The sequence below is a fragment of the Falco naumanni genome, chromosome 20 (genome assembly GCF_017639655.2).
Source record: "Falco naumanni isolate bFalNau1 chromosome 20, bFalNau1.pat, whole genome shotgun sequence".
Classification (NCBI taxonomy): Eukaryota; Metazoa; Chordata; class Aves; order Falconiformes; family Falconidae; genus Falco; species Falco naumanni.
In genome coordinates this window covers 781273-799166 of record NC_054073.1, presented here as the reverse complement: position 1 = coordinate 799166, position 17894 = coordinate 781273, and the positions used below count along the sequence as shown (strand labels likewise).

Sequence of the window (17894 nt, the reverse complement as noted above, 5' to 3'; positions counted from 1 at the left end):
TGAACCCCCTTGATCCTGAGTGCAAGGAACCCACTGATGTGCCAGCCTCTCCTTGGCTGTGTCTGGACACTATGGCCCTGGTCAGGATTCAGTGAGCTCTGTTGGACCAGGTCACTGTGACTGGGTCTGCTCCTGATGTGGGGACTGACTGTCCTGCTTGATGCCAGTCCTGCTTCATCCATGAACTTGATGGTTGAGCTGGTCTCTGGGCTGCACCTGTCTCCTGTCTGTGGATGTTCCTTGCTCACTTACTGTGCAACGGGGCCATTGCTAGTGAGGCTGCTGCCCTCCTGGCCTTGTTGTCATCTCACCTCCTGGCTCTCAGCCGGCAGGGAGCAATTGGCTCTCACTGACCCCTGGCAGCGTTTCTACTTTGATGGGCTTTCACTGTCATCATTTTAACCAGTGTGACTTCTAAGCTCTCTTCATCACCTTAAATGAGGAATTTGGCCCGCGCCCGTGTGATTAGAGAGCTGCCTGTCCCTGGTGGAGTCCCAGCCTAATTGGGGAAGGACTCCTTGCAGTGAGGACATGGCTGGGGTGTCAGAGGAATGCGGCTTGTGCCCCAGGCTGGGCTTTCATTCCTGTTGGGGACATTCAGCTGGCTTTCTGCCCTGGGAACACTTGTGCCGAGCATGGAATCCTTCCCTTGGAATGCATCCCTGGGGAGATCCTGACACCTGCTGCGCTCCAGGCTGTCCTTGCTGGCACTGCCAGCCCTCGCTTGTTTCTGTGGAGAGTTATGTGTTGCATGGAAGTCTTGCTGAGAGTTTGGAACTGCATGTGCTGTCCTGCCAGTATGCTGAGCCACAGCAGAAGCTGAGTCATGGACCGTGAGGAGGAGGAGGAAAGGGCTTGTATTTAGTCCCCAGCAGGTGCCTTGTTCTGGGGGTGCACGCCAGTCTACCAGGAATGGCAAACAATACCTGGTTGTGTCAGAGCAACATCCTTCTTTCCGAAAGGTGCCTGTGGTGGGGACTGGGGACCTCTAGGTGCTGCTGACAGAGCTGAGAGAGAAAAGAGCTAGGCTTATTTCTGCCGAGAGCAATGCCCAGTATCAAGGAAGGGCGAAAGCCCAAGGGCAGAGCTGGCGTGCTTGGGAAGCTGGTGCCTCAGGCAGCCCGAGCTGCTCGATAGGGAAAGCTGACTGGCCTCCCATAGGAAGCTAGTTGGAAGCCTGGCCTTCAGTGAAAGGTTTACAAGGCGATGAGGCTGCATTTGGTGGGCCAAAATCTGAAAACCAACGCCAGGAGGGCAAGATGTTGGCATTGTCTGGCGAATTATGCCGTTTCCTTCTCTCTGCCTTAATCTTTTTCCTTTGGTTCTGTGTCAGCGGCCCAGAAATATTTTGGCCTCTAATACCGTCACTTGAAAGGAGCCTGTGTGGCTGAACGGCCGTGTCATGAACAGGGAAATGAAAAGGCAGCGTTGCAGGGAACATAAGCAGTGTTCTCATTTCTTTAATTGAGAAGTTTTGCATGCAAGATGGGCTTGTTGGTAAACACATTACATGCACAAAGGGTGCCTCTGGGCCTGGGGCGGTCTGGAGCTGTATAAAAGCCAGTCCAGCTGCAGGTATCCTCATCCACTTCTCCTGCCTTCTCCTCCTTGGTGAACAAGGTGAGCTGCAAACACCTTTGCCTCACTCTCCTCTTTCTCTTCTCCTCTTTGTCCCTTTGTCTCGGTGTAGCTTTTGTTGAGAGCCTTGCTCCTTCATCGTGCTCCCGGTGTCTCTGTCCACCTCACTGTCTGCTGCAGGAGAAGATCCTGGGCTTTGTTTTCCAGGCTCCCTGTGGGCTCTGGGCTCTTGAATCTCTCTTCTCCCGAACGCAGGCTGTCCCTGCTCCCCAGCCTGTGGCGTTGCTCTTGCCGAGCAGGCTGTCAGGCTGCCCCTCTCATGCTGCGTGTGCTTTCCGTGCCCTCCCTCCCAGGTGCACCTCCATCCCTCAGCCATGTCCTGCTACGATCTGTGCCGCCCCTGTGGCCCAACCCCGCTTGCCAACAGCTGCAACGAGCCCTGCGTCAGGCAGTGCCAGGACTCCCGCGTGGTGATCCAGCCCTCTCCCGTGGTGGTGACCCTGCCCGGACCCATCCTCAGCTCCTTCCCCCAGAACACCGCCGTGGGATCCAGCACCTCCGCTGCTGTGGGCAGCATCCTGAGTGAGGAGGGAGTTCCCATCAACTCCGGGGGCTTTAGCCTCTCTGGCCTCGGTGGCCGCTACACGAGCAGAAGATGCCTGCCCTGCTAAAGCCGGGCCGGACGTCCAGCGAGTGCATTGACCGGGAAGCCCAAAGCCAGGTGCCGGACTGAGGACGGAGCTGCTGGCCAGAGTTTCCAGATGGGCCGAGCACCCGCGTGCCCTCCTGCAAAGGAGGGAAGGAAGCCAGGTGCCATCCTGGGCTGTCTGGAAACACGGCCGGCTGGTGTTGTCATCTCCTTCTCCTCCCGCTTTCTTCTCCATTTCATGATGCCCTGATGCCTCGTGCTGTCCTGTGCCATGGGTTCATCCTGAAGCAAGCTGAGAGGGGTCCTGCTCATCCCCCTCTCCCCATGTGTATTCATGACGTGCGTCCCATTGCTGTGAGGGCATGCCTGGCTGTCACTGCCCTTGTAGCAGCCTGGACCGTGTCCCTTCCAACACACACTGCTTTGTTTCTTTCTTTAGACTCATTAAAGCTGATGCTGCATTGTAACTTGATGTCTCCTCATGTTCCTTCCCTCCTGGGATGCCCAGCCAAACTGTTCAGAGGGAGATGGGATGCTACACAGGGAAATGTGTGGCTGAAGGGACGTTGTGCTTTTCTATCATTCCTGGGGGGTTGGGGGTGGGTGTTTAACTGAAATGGTCACTTGTATGGTGTAGAGGAATGAAGGCAGTGGGTTGATTGACATTGATAACATGCAGCTGTGGCCTTGCCTCAGAGGCAGTGGGTTGCTTGACCTGGATGATGTGCAGCTGTAGCTTGTTCCTGCTAAGTGGTTAAATAGCCCTGAGGAGTGTGTGGTCAGATGTAGGTGTTTCAGTGTTGTTTGACCTCTGGAGGAAGGTGCTGCTGAACAGGTAGTAGAGTCTGACCCAGGGGTCCTCAAACTTTTTAAACAGGGCCTGGCATGTGGATTAAGTAGCAGGAAGTCATCTGTGGCTGCTTGGTTTCCCCCCAACTCCTGGTGGTGGGGTTCTGTAAATACCGGGGGCTGGTTTGAGGACCCTGGGGGGCTGTATCTGGCCCATGGGCCTTAGTTTGAGGACCCTTGATCTAACCAATGGTAAAGCCTTGTTGCAGCACAAACAAACTATTAGGCTGCCACAAGGCTTTAGTGTTGGTTAGATTCTACTGTCTGTGCTGTATCTCCTTCCTCCAGAGGTCAGACCACACTGCTCCTTCTCCATTTGACCCCCTCTCCCACAATTGTATGGGACTCGCTTTATATGTGGTATGTCCTTCCTGAGGCCACCCACATCACTTGGTCCTGCACACCATACCTTTGTGGCTAATGGCATATCCCTTGCCGTGTTTCAATAGCTCCAAGAGGTGCTTGATGTGTGCCAGATGCCAATGGAATTGTGCACCTTCACTTCTGCCCACAGGCCACCTCTTTGTGCCCACCAGGCCGTTTTTCTCAAGTACTCAGCAACACTGGCACAGCGCCACAGTCCCTGCTTGGGAGGCCACGTGGCCTGTGGGCCATGACAGTGAAGTGTGGGCATTTTGCAAGTCCCTCTCGTTCCCTTGCACAGCAGGGGAAGGAAAGAAGGCACCCTCCACGATGCAGCCATTGTCTCTTTCTGCCCTGGATTGCAAGACCTCAGATGTCAGGGAGGAAAGTGACTTTGCTGGTGCATGGAGGCGGTGTGTAGTTGGTGGGGCCTACTCCACCGGGATGTGGTGGTTGCTCCTGCCACAGGAGATGTGGGAGAGGACAACTGCCTCTGCCTTGCTCCAACGTGCTCTAGTCCTCCACAGCCGGTGTTTTTATCCCGTGCCCCAGTCCTGTTTCAGGTGGAGTGAGGGGCACCTCCTGTTCTGTCCCATAGGCTGCGTGAACCCCTGCAGTGCCTTTTGCCATGGCTCAAGGCCGGTCTTCCCTGCAGGACAGCTGCCACTGCAAGGCCCCTGTGCCCTGCTCCGCACGAAGGCCCTCAGGAAGTGCCCTCTCCAGCAACGCTCCCGAGCCAGGCTGAGCTGCCAGCAGGAGCCAGGTGGGGTGAGAAGATGGTACCAGGGAGGGAAGGCACATCTGCAGGACGTGAGCAGAGCGGGCTGTGGCCAGGCACTGGAGCCTTTGGGCAGGCCCTTGCCATAGGTGCTGACAGTGGGAGTAGCAAGGCCTGGCAGGAGACACTACCTGTGAATTTTCTGGGTCAGGGATGTGATGGAAATGACCCTTAGAAGAAGAGACCTATCTTGCATTTATGGAAAATTAATGTATGTATTTTTATTTATAAAAATAAAATAAAAAATATTTATATTTATTTATGAAATCCTTTCTTGCAGGAACAAGTCCTTCTCCCCATTGCTGTGAGAGGTGGAGCTGGTGTCCTTTGTGCCAGGTGCACAGGAGATACCCTCCTCTTGCACATCAGTGACCTGAGTGCAGTACCAACAAGGCCGATGGCTCTGCTCAGCCTCACCTGCTGCGGTCTCTCTCTCCTCCCTCTTCCCTTTGACCCAGACCTTTATTCAAGCTCTGTCCTGGCCTTTAGCCCTTTCCTCAGCTGGGTGGCAGGACTGTAAGCCTCCTGCTCCTTTGCAGGCTGGCTTATGACTGACCATGAACCCCCTTGATCCTGAGTGCAAGGAACCCACTGATGTGCCAGCCTCTCCTTGGCTGTGTCTGGACACTATGGCCCTGGTCAGGATTCAGTGAGCTCTGTTGGACCAGGTCACTGTGACTGGGTCTGCTCCTGATGTGGGGACTGACTGTCCTGCTTGATGCCAGTCCCTGCTTCATCCATGAACTTGATGGTTGAGCTGGTCTCTGGGCTGCACCTGTCTCCTGTCTGTGGATGTTCCTTGCTCACTTACTGTGCAACGGGGCCATTGCTAGTGAGGCTGCTGCCCTCCTGGCCTTGTTGTCATCTCACCTCCTGGCTCTCAGCCGGCAGGGAGCAATTGGCTCTCACTGACCCCTGGCAGCGTTTCTACTTTGATGGGCTTTCACTGTCATCATTTTAACCAGTGTGACTTCTAAGCTCTCTTCATCACCTTAAATGAGGAATTTGGCCCGCGCCCGTGTGATTAGAGAGCTGCCTGTCCCTGGTGGAGTCCCAGCCTAATTGGGGAAGGACTCCTTGCAGTGAGGACATGGCTGGGGTGTCAGAGGAATGCGGCTTGTGCCCCAGGCTGGGCTTTCATTCCTGTTGGGGACATTCAGCTGGCTTTCTGCCCTGGGAACACTTGTGCCGAGCATGGAATCCTTCCCTTGGAATGCATCCCTGGGGAGATCCTGACACCTGCTGCGCTCCAGGCTGTCCTTGCTGGCACTGCCAGCCCTCGCTTGTTTCTGTGGAGAGTTATGTGTTGCATGGAAGTCTTGCTGAGAGTTTGGAACTGCATGTGCTGTCCTGCCAGTATGCTGAGCCACAGCAGAAGCTGAGTCATGGACCGTGAGGAGGAGGAGGAAAGGGCTTGTATTTAGTCCCCAGCAGGTGCCTTGTTCTGGGGGTGCACGCCAGTCTACCAGGAATGGCAAACAATACCTGGTTGTGTCAGAGCAACATCCTTCTTTCCGAAAGGTGCCTGTGGTGGGGACTGGGGACCTCTAGGTGCTGCTGACAGAGCTGAGAGAGAAAAGAGCTAGGCTTATTTCTGCCGAGAGCAATGCCCAGTATCAAGGAAGGGCGAAAGCCCAAGGGCAGAGCTGGCGTGCTTGGGAAGCTGGTGCCTCAGGCAGCCCGAGCTGCTCGATAGGGAAAGCTGACTGGCCTCCCATAGGAAGCTAGTTGGAAGCCTGGCCTTCAGTGAAAGGTTTACAAGGCGATGAGGCTGCATTTGGTGGGCCAAAATCTGAAAACCAACGCCAGGAGGGCAAGATGTTGGCATCGTCCGGCGAATTATGCCGTTTCCTTCTCTCTGCCTTAATCTTTTTCCTTTGGTTCTGTGTCAGCGGCCCAGAAATATTTTGGCCTCTAATACCGTCACTTGAAAGGAGCCTGTGTGGCTGAACGGCCGTGTCATGAACAGGGAAATGAAAAGGCAGCGTTGCAGGGAACATAAGCAGTGTTCTCATTTCTTTAATTGAGAAGTTTTGCATGCAAGATGGGCTTGTTGGTAAACACATTACATGCACAAAGGGTGCCTCTGGGCCTGGGGCGGTCTGGAGCTGTATAAAAGCCAGTCCAGCTGCAGGTATCCTCATCCACTTCTCCTGCCTTCTCCTCCTTGGCGAACAAGGTGAGCTGCAAACACCTTTGCCTCACTCTCCTCTTTCTCTTCTTCTCCTCTTTGTCCCTTTGTCTCGGTGTAGCTTTTGTTGAGAGCCTTGCTCCTTCATCGTGCTCCCGGTGTCTCTGTCCACCTCACTGTCTGCTGCAGGAGAAGATCCTGGGCTTTGTTTTCCAGGCTCCCTGTGGGCTCTGGGCTCTTGAATCTCTCTTCTCCCGAACGCAGGCTGTCCCTGCTCCCCAGCCTGTGGCGTTGCTCTTGCCGAGCAGGCTGTCAGGCTGCCCCTCTCATGCTGCGTGTGCTTTCCGTGCCCTCCCTCCCAGGTGCACCTCCGTCCCTCAGCCATGTCCTGCTACGATCTGTGCCGCCCCTGTGGCCCAACCCCGCTTGCCAACAGCTGCAACGAGCCCTGCGTCAGGCAGTGCCAGGACTCCCGCGTGGTGATCCAGCCCTCTCCCGTGGTGGTGACCCTGCCCGGACCCATCCTCAGCTCCTTCCCCCAGAACACCGCCGTGGGATCCAGCACCTCCGCTGCTGTGGGCAGCATCCTGAGTGAGGAGGGAGTGCCCATCAACTCCGGGGGCTTTAGCCTCTCTGGCCTCGGTGGCCGCTACACGAGCAGAAGATGCCTGCCCTGCTAAAGCCGGGCCGGACGTCCAGCGAGTGCATTGACCGGGAAGCCCAAAGCCAGGTGCCGGACTGAGGACGGAGCTGCTGGCCAGAGTTTCCAGATGGGCCGAGCACCCGCGTGCCCTCCTGCAAAGGAGGGAAGGAAGCCAGGTGCCATCCTGGGCTGTCTGGAAACACGGCCGGCTGGTGTTGTCATCTCCTTCTCCTCCCGCTTTCTTCTCCATTTCATGATGCCCTGATGCCTCGTGCTGTCCTGTGCCATGGGTTCATCCTGAAGCAAGCTGAGAGGGGTCCTGCTCACCCCCCTCTCCCCATGTGTATTCATGACATGCGTCCCATTGCTGTGAGGGCATGCCTGGCTGTCACTGCCCTTGTAGCAGCCTGGACCGTGTCCCTTCCAACACACACTGCTTTGTTTCTTTCTTTAGACTCATTAAAGCTGATGCTGCATTGTAACTTGATGTCTCCTCATGTTCCTTCCCTCCTGGGATGCCCAGCCAAACTGTTCAGAGGGAGATGGGATGCTACACAGGGCAAAGTTGAGGTTAAAAGTATGTGTTGCTCTTGAATCATTCCTTTGGAATTGGGGGTATGTGTCTAATTGAAATTTTAAGTTGTATGTGAGTTTTTATAGGTGGTATGTCCTTCCTGAGGCCACCCACCTTCCTTGGCTCTGAATACCATACCTTTGTGGCTAATGGCATATCCCTTGCCGTGTTTTCAATGGCTCCAGAAGTTTCTTGATGTGTGCCAGATGCCAATGGAATTGCAAACTTTCACTTGGCCCACAGGCCACCTCTTTGTGCCCACCAGGCCGTTTTTCTGAAGTACTCAGCAACACTGGCACAGCGCCACAGTCCCTGCTTGGGAGGCCACGTGGCCTGTGGGCCATGACAGTGAAGTGTGGGCATTTTGCAAGTCCCTCTCGTTCCCTTGCACAGCAGGGGAAGGAAAGAAGGCACCCTCCACGATGCAGCCATTGTCTCTTTCTGCCCTGGATTGCAAGACCTCAGATGTCAGGGAGGAAAGTGACTTTGCTGGTGCATGGAGGCGGTGTGTAGTTGGTGGGGCCTACTCCACCGGGATGTGGTGGTTGCTCCTGCCACAGGAGATGTGGGAGAGGACAACTGCCTCTGCCTTGCTCCAACGTGCTCTAGTCCTCCACAGCCGGTGTTTTTATCCCGTGCCCCAGTCCTGTTTCAGGTGGAGTGAGGGGCACCTCCTGTTCTGTCCCATAGGCTGCGTGAACCCCTGCAGTGCCTTTTGCCATGGCTCAAGGCCGGTCTTCCCTGCAGGACAGCTGCCACTGCAAGGCCCCTGTGCCCTGCTCCGCACGAAGGCCCTCAGGAAGTGCCCTCTCCAGCAACGCTCCCGAGCCAGGCTGAGCTGCCAGCAGGAGCCAGGTGGGGTGAGAAGATGGTACCAGGGAGGGAAGGCAGCATCTGCAGGACGTGAGCAGAGAGAACATGCTCTGGGCCGTCACTGGAGCCCAGTAGGTTCTGACTGTGGGTGTTGCACAGGCCACTGGGAAACTGGATGTGTGCGTATGCTGAGACATTTGGGCAGAGGAAAAGGAGATCCTTATGTCTGCTGGACTCCAGCATGCCCTTGCTGATGTTCCCCCACCATGAGTACTTGTGATGAGTTTATTGTCTCATGGAAAGCTATCCAGGGTTTTTGCAGTGCCTGTTATGGAGATAATGTGTCAGGTCAAAGAAGAGGTGTTTGGTACCTTTGCAGATGAAAAATGAACAATTGGGAAGCCCCAACACTGACTTTTGGAGTTTGGGTGGGGAGTACACTTCATGTGTGTTGGAGACCAGTCTATCCACCTCTCAAACATTCTTCTTCTGTTCACTGGAGGCTGCTGGAGGTTGTCCAAGTAAGTTAAGGAATAACAAAGAGCATACGGATTTATCCTGATAAAAATGTTTTGAAAATACAACCTAAAAGTGTTTTAGTCAACTTACATACTGACTGAGTAACTTAAACCTAACATTGATAGAGTAAAATATTGCGTACTGTGATGGATATGGCGACTACTGTCACAGCAAATATTTAAATCTGGCCTTAAATTTTAGGAAGGCCAGAAAACATGCCTCATATGTTATGAGAATCCTTCAAGTGAGGCCCTGGAGGGCAAGGGTCTGGCATCACCTGGTGAGGTGGGACACTCCTCATCATTGGTTGCATCATCCGCCTGTGCTGATTTCTAATTTTCCATGGAAATTTTTGGCCTCTAATACCGTCACTTGAAAGGAGCCTGTGTGGCTGAACGGCCGTGTCATAAACAGGGAAATGAAAAGGCAGCGTTGCAGGGAACATAAGCAGTGTTCTCATTTCTTTAATTGAGAAGTTTTGCATGCAAGATGGGCTTGTTGGTAAACACATTACATGCACAAAGGGTGCCTCTGGGCCTGGGGCGGTCTGGAGCTGTATAAAAGCCAGTCCAGCTGCAGGTATCCTCATCCACTTCTCCTGCCTTCTCCTCCTTGGCGAACAAGGTGAGCTGCAAACACCTTTGCCTCACTCTCCTCTTTCTCTTCTTCTCCTCTTTGTCCCTTTGTCTCGGTGTAGCTTTTGTTGAGAGCCTTGCTCCTTCATCGTGCTCCCGGTGTCTCTGTCCACCTCACTGTCTGCTGCAGGAGAAGATCCTGGGCTTTGTTTTCCAGGCTCCCTGTGGGCTCTGGGCTCTTGAATCTCTCTTCTCCCGAACGCAGGCTGTCCCTGCTCCCCGGCCTGTGGCGTTGCTCTTGCCGAGCAGGCTGTCAGGCTGCCCCTCTCATGCTGCGTGTGCTTTCCGTGCCCTCCCTCCCAGGTGCACCTCCGTCCCTCAGCCATGTCCTGCTACGATCTGTGCCGCCCCTGTGGCCCAACCCCGCTTGCCAACAGCTGCAACGAGCCCTGCGTCAGGCAGTGCCAGGACTCCCGCGTGGTGATCCAGCCCTCTCCCGTGGTGGTGACCCTGCCCGGACCCATCCTCAGCTCCTTCCCCCAGAACACCGCCGTGGGATCCAGCACCTCCGCTGCTGTGGGCAGCATCCTGAGTGAGGAGGGAGTGCCCATCAACTCCGGGGGCTTTAGCCTCTCTGGCCTCGGTGGCCGCTACACGAGCAGAAGATGCCTGCCCTGCTAAAGCCGGGCCGGACGTCCAGCGAGTGCATTGACCGGGAAGCCCAAAGCCAGGTGCCGGACTGAGGACGGAGCTGCTGGCCAGAGTTTCCAGATGGGCTGAGCACCCGCGTGCCCTCCTGCAAAGGAGGGAAGGAAGCCAGGTGCCATCCTGGGCTGTCTGGAAACACGGCCGGCTGGTGTTGTCATCTCCTTCTCCTCCCGCTTTCTTCTCCATTTCATGATGCCCTGATGCCTCGTGCTGTCCTGTGCCATGGGTTCATCCTGAAGCAAGCTGAGAGGGGTCCTGCTCATCCCCCTCTCCCCATGTGTATTCATGACATGCGTCCCATTGCTGTGAGGGCATGCCTGGCTGTCACTGCCCTTGTAGCAGCCTGGACCGTGTCCCTTCCAACACACACTGCTTTGTTTCTTTCTTTAGACTCATTAAAGCTGATGCTGCATTGTAACTTGATGTCTCCTCATGTTCCTTCCCTCTTGGGATGCCCAAAAATGCTGTCCAGGGGGAGATGGGATGCCGTGAAGGGGAAAGGGTGTGTGTGTAAGGGCCAGTAGTGGACCAGCATCATGCTTGGAGGAGCTGAGAACCCTCAATAACCACAGTCATTGGAAGAGACATCAGGTGGTGGAAATGTGTGTGGTATTGTGTGATTATGCAAAGGGCATCCAGGAGCTTCCCCAAGGGCCATGAGAGCAACAAGCGTGGTTGGATACTGGCTTCCAGATGGTGAGGCAAGCCATTGACCTGCCACCCACCGGGCCAAGGCTCTGACTGCACGTTACTGCCTGCAATGTGCTCTTGCCCTTTTCTCCTGCCAGCACATCTTCCCAAGGCTGGAACTGCAGGGAGCCCCCAGGGAGTTGAAGGGGCATGTGCAGCCAGGGCAGCTGTGTAAAGGGAGATGTGAGCCCTCTGCTAGATTTTGGCACAAGAGGCACAGGCTGAGCATGGGTGTGTAACATGGGCAAGTGAGGGGCATGGAATGAAAGGGATCGTCCTGCCTCATCTGAAAGTGATGGGTAGTGTTGGTGACGTGTCCTGGAATCTCTGCCGTTGGCTGGAAGGGAGCAGGAAAAGCCTCTCTGCCCCCACCAGAGCAGTTTTGTGGTCAGAATCATTAAGTATTGCAGAGTCCTTCAGTGTATGTCACAGTGTCCTGAAGGGACGTGAGTCTGGAGCAGACGCACAGCAAATTCTCCAGAAAGCCCACGCTTGCTGCTGCGCAGGCTGTGCCTGGAGGCGTCCCAAGCAGTGATCCTTGCACCCCCGTCATCAGGCCCCAGGCTGGGAAGACTGAGGGAGTGGGACCCCGCCAGCTGGCTTCTCGGTCCCTCCTTCCCATGCCCATGTCCTCCAATGCCAATACATTGGTCCTGCTGCTCTGGTCCTGCTTCAGGTAGATCCTCCAGGAGGCACCTCTTGAGCTGTGCTTCTCCAGGAGTCCCTGCAGAGGGTCATGGACCCTGCTTGCCCCTGAGCCTGTTGGGTGTCCTGTGGAAATCCTGCCGCGAATCTGGTTGTGCGTGCTGTGCCAGCAGCCTTGATGGCCAAAGCAAAGTTGTGGGCAAGGCACGGGCTGGAGGAAGGACATGTATGGATTGGTCAACACGTGCCTTGGTCACAGGCGTGCATCACACTTAGCCAGAGGTGTCCAGCAAAGAGCGCTGGGAGGGGAAGAGCCTTCATTCTGAGCCACGGGCTGTCTGCTGCCTAAGGCATGTGGGGATGGAGGATTGATGGAAGATGGCAAAAGAGGCAGGCAAAGCTCTGCCGAGATCAAAGCCCAATCTCAGAGAGAAAGAGAGTCTGAAAGGCAAGAGCAGAGGTGCCCAGCCTAGAAAGAGCATGCGTGACACGGTGTGAGTGAGTACAGCATGGGAGAGCGCAACTGATGGTGCCGACCCTTGCATGTGGATGTCCAGGCTGAAGCCTGTGGGCTCTGGGGGGACCTGCCTCATTCATCAGGAAACACTTTAAAGTGATGCCCTGCAGGGCAAGGGGCTGGCGAGGTGGGACACTCCTCATCACTGGCTGCATCATCTGCCTGTGCTGACGTGTCATTTCCTCTGGAAAAGTTTTGGCTTCCAATACCGTCACTTGAAAGGAGCCTGTGTGGCTGAACGGCCGTGTCATAAACAGGGAAATGAAAAGGCAGCGTTGCAGGGAACATAAGCAGTGTTCTCATTTCTTTAATTGAGAAGTTTTGCATGCAAGATGGGCTTGTTGGTAAACACATTACATGCACAAAGGGTGCCTCTGGGCCTGGGGCGGTCTGGAGCTGTATAAAAGCCAGTCCAGCTGCAGGTATCCTCATCCACTTCTCCTGCCTTCTCCTCCTTGGCGAACAAGGTGAGCTGCAAACACCTTTGCCTCACTCTCCTCTTTCTCTTCTCCTCTTTGTCCCTTTGTCTCGGTGTAGCTTTTGTTGAGAGCCTTGCTCCTTCATCGTGCTCCCGGTGTCTCTGTCCACCTCACTGTCTGCTGCAGGAGAAGATCCTGGGCTTTGTTTTCCAGGCTCCCTGTGGGCTCTGGGCTCTTGAATCTCTCTTCTCCCGAACGCAGGCTGTCCCTGCTCCCCAGCCTGTGGCGTTGCTCTTGCCGAGCAGGCTGTCAGGCTGCCCCTCTCATGCTGCGTGTGCTTTCCGTGCCCTCCCTCCCAGGTGCACCTCCGTCCCTCAGCCATGTCCTGCTACGATCTGTGCCGCCCCTGTGGCCCAACCCCGCTTGCCAACAGCTGCAACGAGCCCTGCGTCAGGCAGTGCCAGGACTCCCGCGTGGTGATCCAGCCCTCTCCCGTGGTGGTGACCCTGCCCGGACCCATCCTCAGCTCCTTCCCCCAGAACACCGCCGTGGGATCCAGCACCTCCGCTGCTGTGGGCAGCATCCTGAGTGAGGAGGGAGTGCCCATCAACTCCGGGGGGCTTTAGCCTCTCTGGCCTCGGTGGCCGCTACACGAGCAGAAGATGCCTGCCCTGCTAAAGCCGGGCCGGACGTCCAGCGAGTGCATTGACCGGGAAGCCCAAAGCCAGGTGCCGGACTGAGGACGGAGCTGCTGGCCAGAGTTTCCAGATGGGCTGAGCACCCGCGTGCCCTCCTGCAAAGGAGGGAAGGAAGCCAGGTGCCATCCTGGGCTGTCTGGAAACACGGCCGGCTGGTGTTGTCATCTCCTTCTCCTCCCGCTTTCTTCTCCATTTCATGATGCCCTGATGCCTCGTGCTGTCCTGTGCCGTGGGTTCATCCTGAAGCAAGCTGAGAGGGGTCCTGCTCATCCCCCTCTCCCCATGTGTATTCATGACATGCGTCCCATTGCTGTGAGGGCATGCCTGGCTGTCACTGCCCTTGTAGCAGCCTGGACCGTGTCCCTTCCAACACACACTGCTTTGTTTCTTTCTTTAGACTCATTAAAGCTGATGCTGCATTGTAACTTGATGTCTCCTCATGTTCCTTCCCTCTTGGGATGCCCAAAAATGCTGTCCAGGGGGAGATGGGATGCCGTGAAGGGGAAAGGGTGTGTGTGTAAGGGCCAGTAGTGGACCAGCATCATGCTTGGAGGAGCTGAGAACCCTCAATAACCACAGTCATTGGAAGAGACATCAGGTGGTGGAAATGTGTGTGGTATTGTGTGATTATGCAAAGGGCATCCAGGAGCTTCCCCAAGGGCCATGAGAGCAACAAGCGTGGTTGGATACTGGCTTCCAGATGGTGAGGCAAGCCATTGACCTGCCACCCACCGGGCCAAGGCTCTGACTGCACGTTACTGCCTGCAATGTGCTCTTGCCCTTTTCTCCTGCCAGCACATCTTCCCAAGGCTGGAACTGCAGGGAGCCCCCAGGGAGTTGAAGGGGCATGTGCAGCCAGGGCAGCTGTGTAAAGGGAGATGTGAGCCCTCTGCTAGATTTTGGCACAAGAGGCACAGGCTGAGCATGGGTGTGTAACATGGGCAAGTGAGGGGCATGGAATGAAAGGGATCGTCCTGCCTCATCTGAAAGTGATGGGTAGTGTTGGTGACGTGTCCTGGAATCTCTGCCGTTGGCTGGAAGGGAGCAGGAAAAGCCTCTCTGCCCCCACCAGAGCAGTTTTGTGGTCAGAATCATTAAGTATTGCAGAGTCCTTCAGTGTATGTCACAGTGTCCTGAAGGGACGTGAGTCTGGAGCAGACGCACAGCAAATTCTCCAGAAAGCCCACGCTTGCTGCTGCGCAGGCTGTGCCTGGAGGCGTCCCAAGCAGTGATCCTTGCACCCCCGTCATCAGGCCCCAGGCTGGGAAGACTGAGGGAGTGGGACCCCGCCAGCTGGCTTCTCGGTCCCTCCTTCCCATGCCCATGTCCTCCAATGCCAATACATTGGTCCTGCTGCTCTGGTCCTGCTTCAGGTAGATCCTCCAGGAGGCACCTCTTGAGCTGTGCTTCTCCAGGAGTCCCTGCAGAGGGTCATGGACCCTGCTTGCCCCTGAGCCTGTTGGGTGTCCTGTGGAAATCCTGCCGCGAATCTGGTTGTGCGTGCTGTGCCAGCAGCCTTGATGGCCAAAGCAAAGTTGTGGGCAAGGCACGGGCTGGAGGAAGGACATGTATGGATTGGTCAACACGTGCCTTGGTCACAGGCGTGCATCACACTTAGCCAGAGGTGTCCAGCAAAGAGCGCTGGGAGGGGAAGAGCCTTCATTCTGAGCCACGGGCTGTCTGCTGCCTAAGGCATGTGGGGATGGAGGATTGATGGAAGATGGCAAAAGAGGCAGGCAAAGCTCTGCCGAGATCAAAGCCCAATCTCAGAGAGAAAGAGAGTCTGAAAGGCAAGAGCAGAGGTGCCCAGCCTAGAAAGAGCATGCGTGACACGGTGTGAGTGAGTACAGCATGGGAGAGCGCAACTGATGGTGCCGACCCTTGCATGTGGATGTCCAGGCTGAAGCCTGTGGGCTCTGGGGGGACCTGCCTCATTCATCAGGAAACACTTTAAAGTGATGCCCTGCAGGGCAAGGGGCTGGCGAGGTGGGACACTCCTCATCACTGGCTGCATCATCTGCCTGTGCTGACGTGTCATTTCCTCTGGAAAAGTTTTGGCTTCCAATACCGTCACTTGAAAGGAGCCTGTGTGGCTGAACGGCCGTGTCATAAACAGGGAAATGAAAAGGCAGCGTTGCAGGGAACATAAGCAGTGTTCTCATTTCTTTAATTGAGAAGTTTTGCATGCAAGATGGGCTTGTTGGTAAACACATTACATGCACAAAGGGTGCCTCTGGGCCTGGGGCGGTCTGGAGCTGTATAAAAGCCAGTCCAGCTGCAGGTATCCTCATCCACTTCTCCTGCCTTCTCCTCCTTGGCGAACAAGGTGAGCTGCAAACACCTTTGCCTCACTCTCCTCTTTCTCTTCTCCTCTTTGTCCCTTTGTCTCGGTGTAGCTTTTGTTGAGAGCCTTGCTCCTTCATCGTGCTCCCGGTGTCTCTGTCCACCTCACTGTCTGCTGCAGGAGAAGATCCTGGGCTTTGTTTTCCAGGCTCCCTGTGGGCTCTGGGCTCTTGAATCTCTCTTCTCCCGAACGCAGGCTGTCCCTGCTCCCCAGCCTGTGGCGTTGCTCTTGCCGAGCAGGCTGTCAGGCTGCCCCTCTCATGCTGCGTGTGCTTTCCGTGCCCTCCCTCCCAGGTGCACCTCCGTCCCTCAGCCATGTCCTGCTACGATCTGTGCCGCCCCTGTGGCCCAACCCCGCTTGCCAACAGCTGCAACGAGCCCTGCGTCAGGCAGTGCCAGGACTCCCGCGTGGTGATCCAGCCCTCTCCCGTGGTGGTGACCCTGCCCGGACCCATCCTCAGCTCCTTCCCCCAGAACACCGCCGTGGGATCCAGCACCTCCGCTGCTGTGGGCAGCATCCTGAGTGAGGAGGGAGTGCCCATCAACTCCGGGGGCTTTAGCCTCTCTGGCCTCGGTGGCCGCTACACGAGCAGAAGATGCCTGCCCTGCTAAAGCCGGGCCGGACGTCCAGCGAGTGCATTGACCGGGAAGCCCAAAGCCAGGTGCCGGACTGAGGACGGAGCTGCTGGCCAGAGTTTCCAGATGGGCTGAGCACCCGCGTGCCCTCCTGCAAAGGAGGGAAGGAAGCCAGGTGCCATCCTGGGCTGTCTGGAAACACGGCCGGCTGGTGTTGTCATCTCCTTCTCCTCCCGCTTTCTTCTCCATTTCATGATGCCCTGATGCCTCGTGCTGTCCTGTGCCGTGGGTTCATCCTGAAGCAAGCTGAGAGGGGTCCTGCTCATCCCCCTCTCCCCATGTGTATTCATGACATGCGTCCCATTGCTGTGAGGGCATGCCTGGCTGTCACTGCCCTTGTAGCAGCCTGGACCGTGTCCCTTCCAACACACACTGCTTTGTTTCTTTCTTTAGACTCATTAAAGCTGATGCTGCATTGTAACTTGATGTCTCCTCATGTTCCTTCCCTCTTGGGATGCCCAAAAATGCTGTCCAGGGGGAGATGGGATGCCGTGAAGGGGAAAGGGTGTGTGTGTAAGGGCCAGTAGTGGACCAGCATCATGCTTGGAGGAGCTGAGAACCCTCAATAACCACAGTCATTGGAAGAGACATCAGGTGGTGGAAATGTGTGTGGTATTGTGTGATTATGCAAAGGGCATCCAGGAGCTTCCCCAAGGGCCATGAGAGCAACAAGCGTGGTTGGATACTGGCTTCCAGATGGTGAGGCAAGCCATTGACCTGCCACCCACCGGGCCAAGGCTCTGACTGCACGTTACTGCCTGCAATGTGCTCTTGCCCTTTTCTCCTGCCAGCACATCTTCCCAAGGCTGGAACTGCAGGGAGCCCCCAGGGAGTTGAAGGGGCATGTGCAGCCAGGGCAGCTGTGTAAAGGGAGATGTGAGCCCTCTGCTAGATTTTGGCACAAGAGGCACAGGCTGAGCATGGGTGTGTAACATGGGCAAGTGAGGGGCATGGAATGAAAGGGATCGTCCTGCCTCATCTGAAAGTGATGGGTAGTGTTGGTGACGTGTCCTGGAATCTCTGCCGTTGGCTGGAAGGGAGCAGGAAAAGCCTCTCTGCCCCCACCAGAGCAGTTTTGTGGTCAGAATCATTAAGTATTGCAGAGTCCTTCAGTGTATGTCACAGTGTCCTGAAGGGACGTGAGTCTGGAGCAGACGCACAGCAAATTCTCCAGAAAGCCCACGCTTGCTGCTGCGCAGGCTGTGCCTGGAGGCGTCCCAAGCAGTGATCCTTGCACCCCCGTCATCAGGCCCCAGGCTGGGAAGACTGAGGGAGTGGGACCCCGCCAGCTGGCTTCTCGGTCCCTCCTTCCCATGCCCATGTCCTCCAATGCCAATACATTGGTCCTGCTGCTCTGGTCCTGCTTCAGGTAGATCCTCCAGGAGGCACCTCTTGAGCTGTGCTTCTCCAGGAGTCCCTGCAGAGGGTCATGGACCCTGCTTGCCCCTGAGCCTGTTGGGTGTCCTGTGGAAATCCTGCCGCGAATCTGGTTGTGCGTGCTGTGCCAGCAGCCTTGATGGCCAAAGCAAAGTTGTGGGCAAGGCACGGGCTGGAGGAAGGACATGTATGGATTGGTCAACACGTGCCTTGGTCACAGGCGTGCATCACACTTAGCCAGAGGTGTCCAGCAAAGAGCGCTGGGAGGGGAAGAGCCTTCATTCTGAGCCACGGGCTGTCTGCTGCCTAAGGCATGTGGGGATGGAGGATTGATGGAAGATGGCAAAAGAGGCAGGCAAAGCTCTGCCGAGATCAAAGCCCAATCTCAG

General features: G+C 55.9%; 5 pseudogenes; all 5 read left to right on the top strand.

The window, feature by feature from the left end:
• The first annotated feature begins 1510 nt into the window (after positions 1–1510).
• LOC121080052 lies at positions 1511–2311 on the top strand (annotated as a pseudogene).
• A 3975-nt stretch (positions 2312–6286) lies between these two features.
• Positions 6287–7090, top strand: LOC121080046 (annotated as a pseudogene).
• Positions 7091–9411: 2321 nt separating this feature from the next.
• Positions 9412–10450, top strand: LOC121080041 (annotated as a pseudogene).
• A 1939-nt stretch (positions 10451–12389) lies between these two features.
• Positions 12390–13346, top strand: LOC121080073 (annotated as a pseudogene).
• A 2019-nt stretch (positions 13347–15365) lies between these two features.
• LOC121080043 lies at positions 15366–16321 on the top strand (annotated as a pseudogene).
• Positions 16322–17894: the final 1573 nt, after the last annotated feature.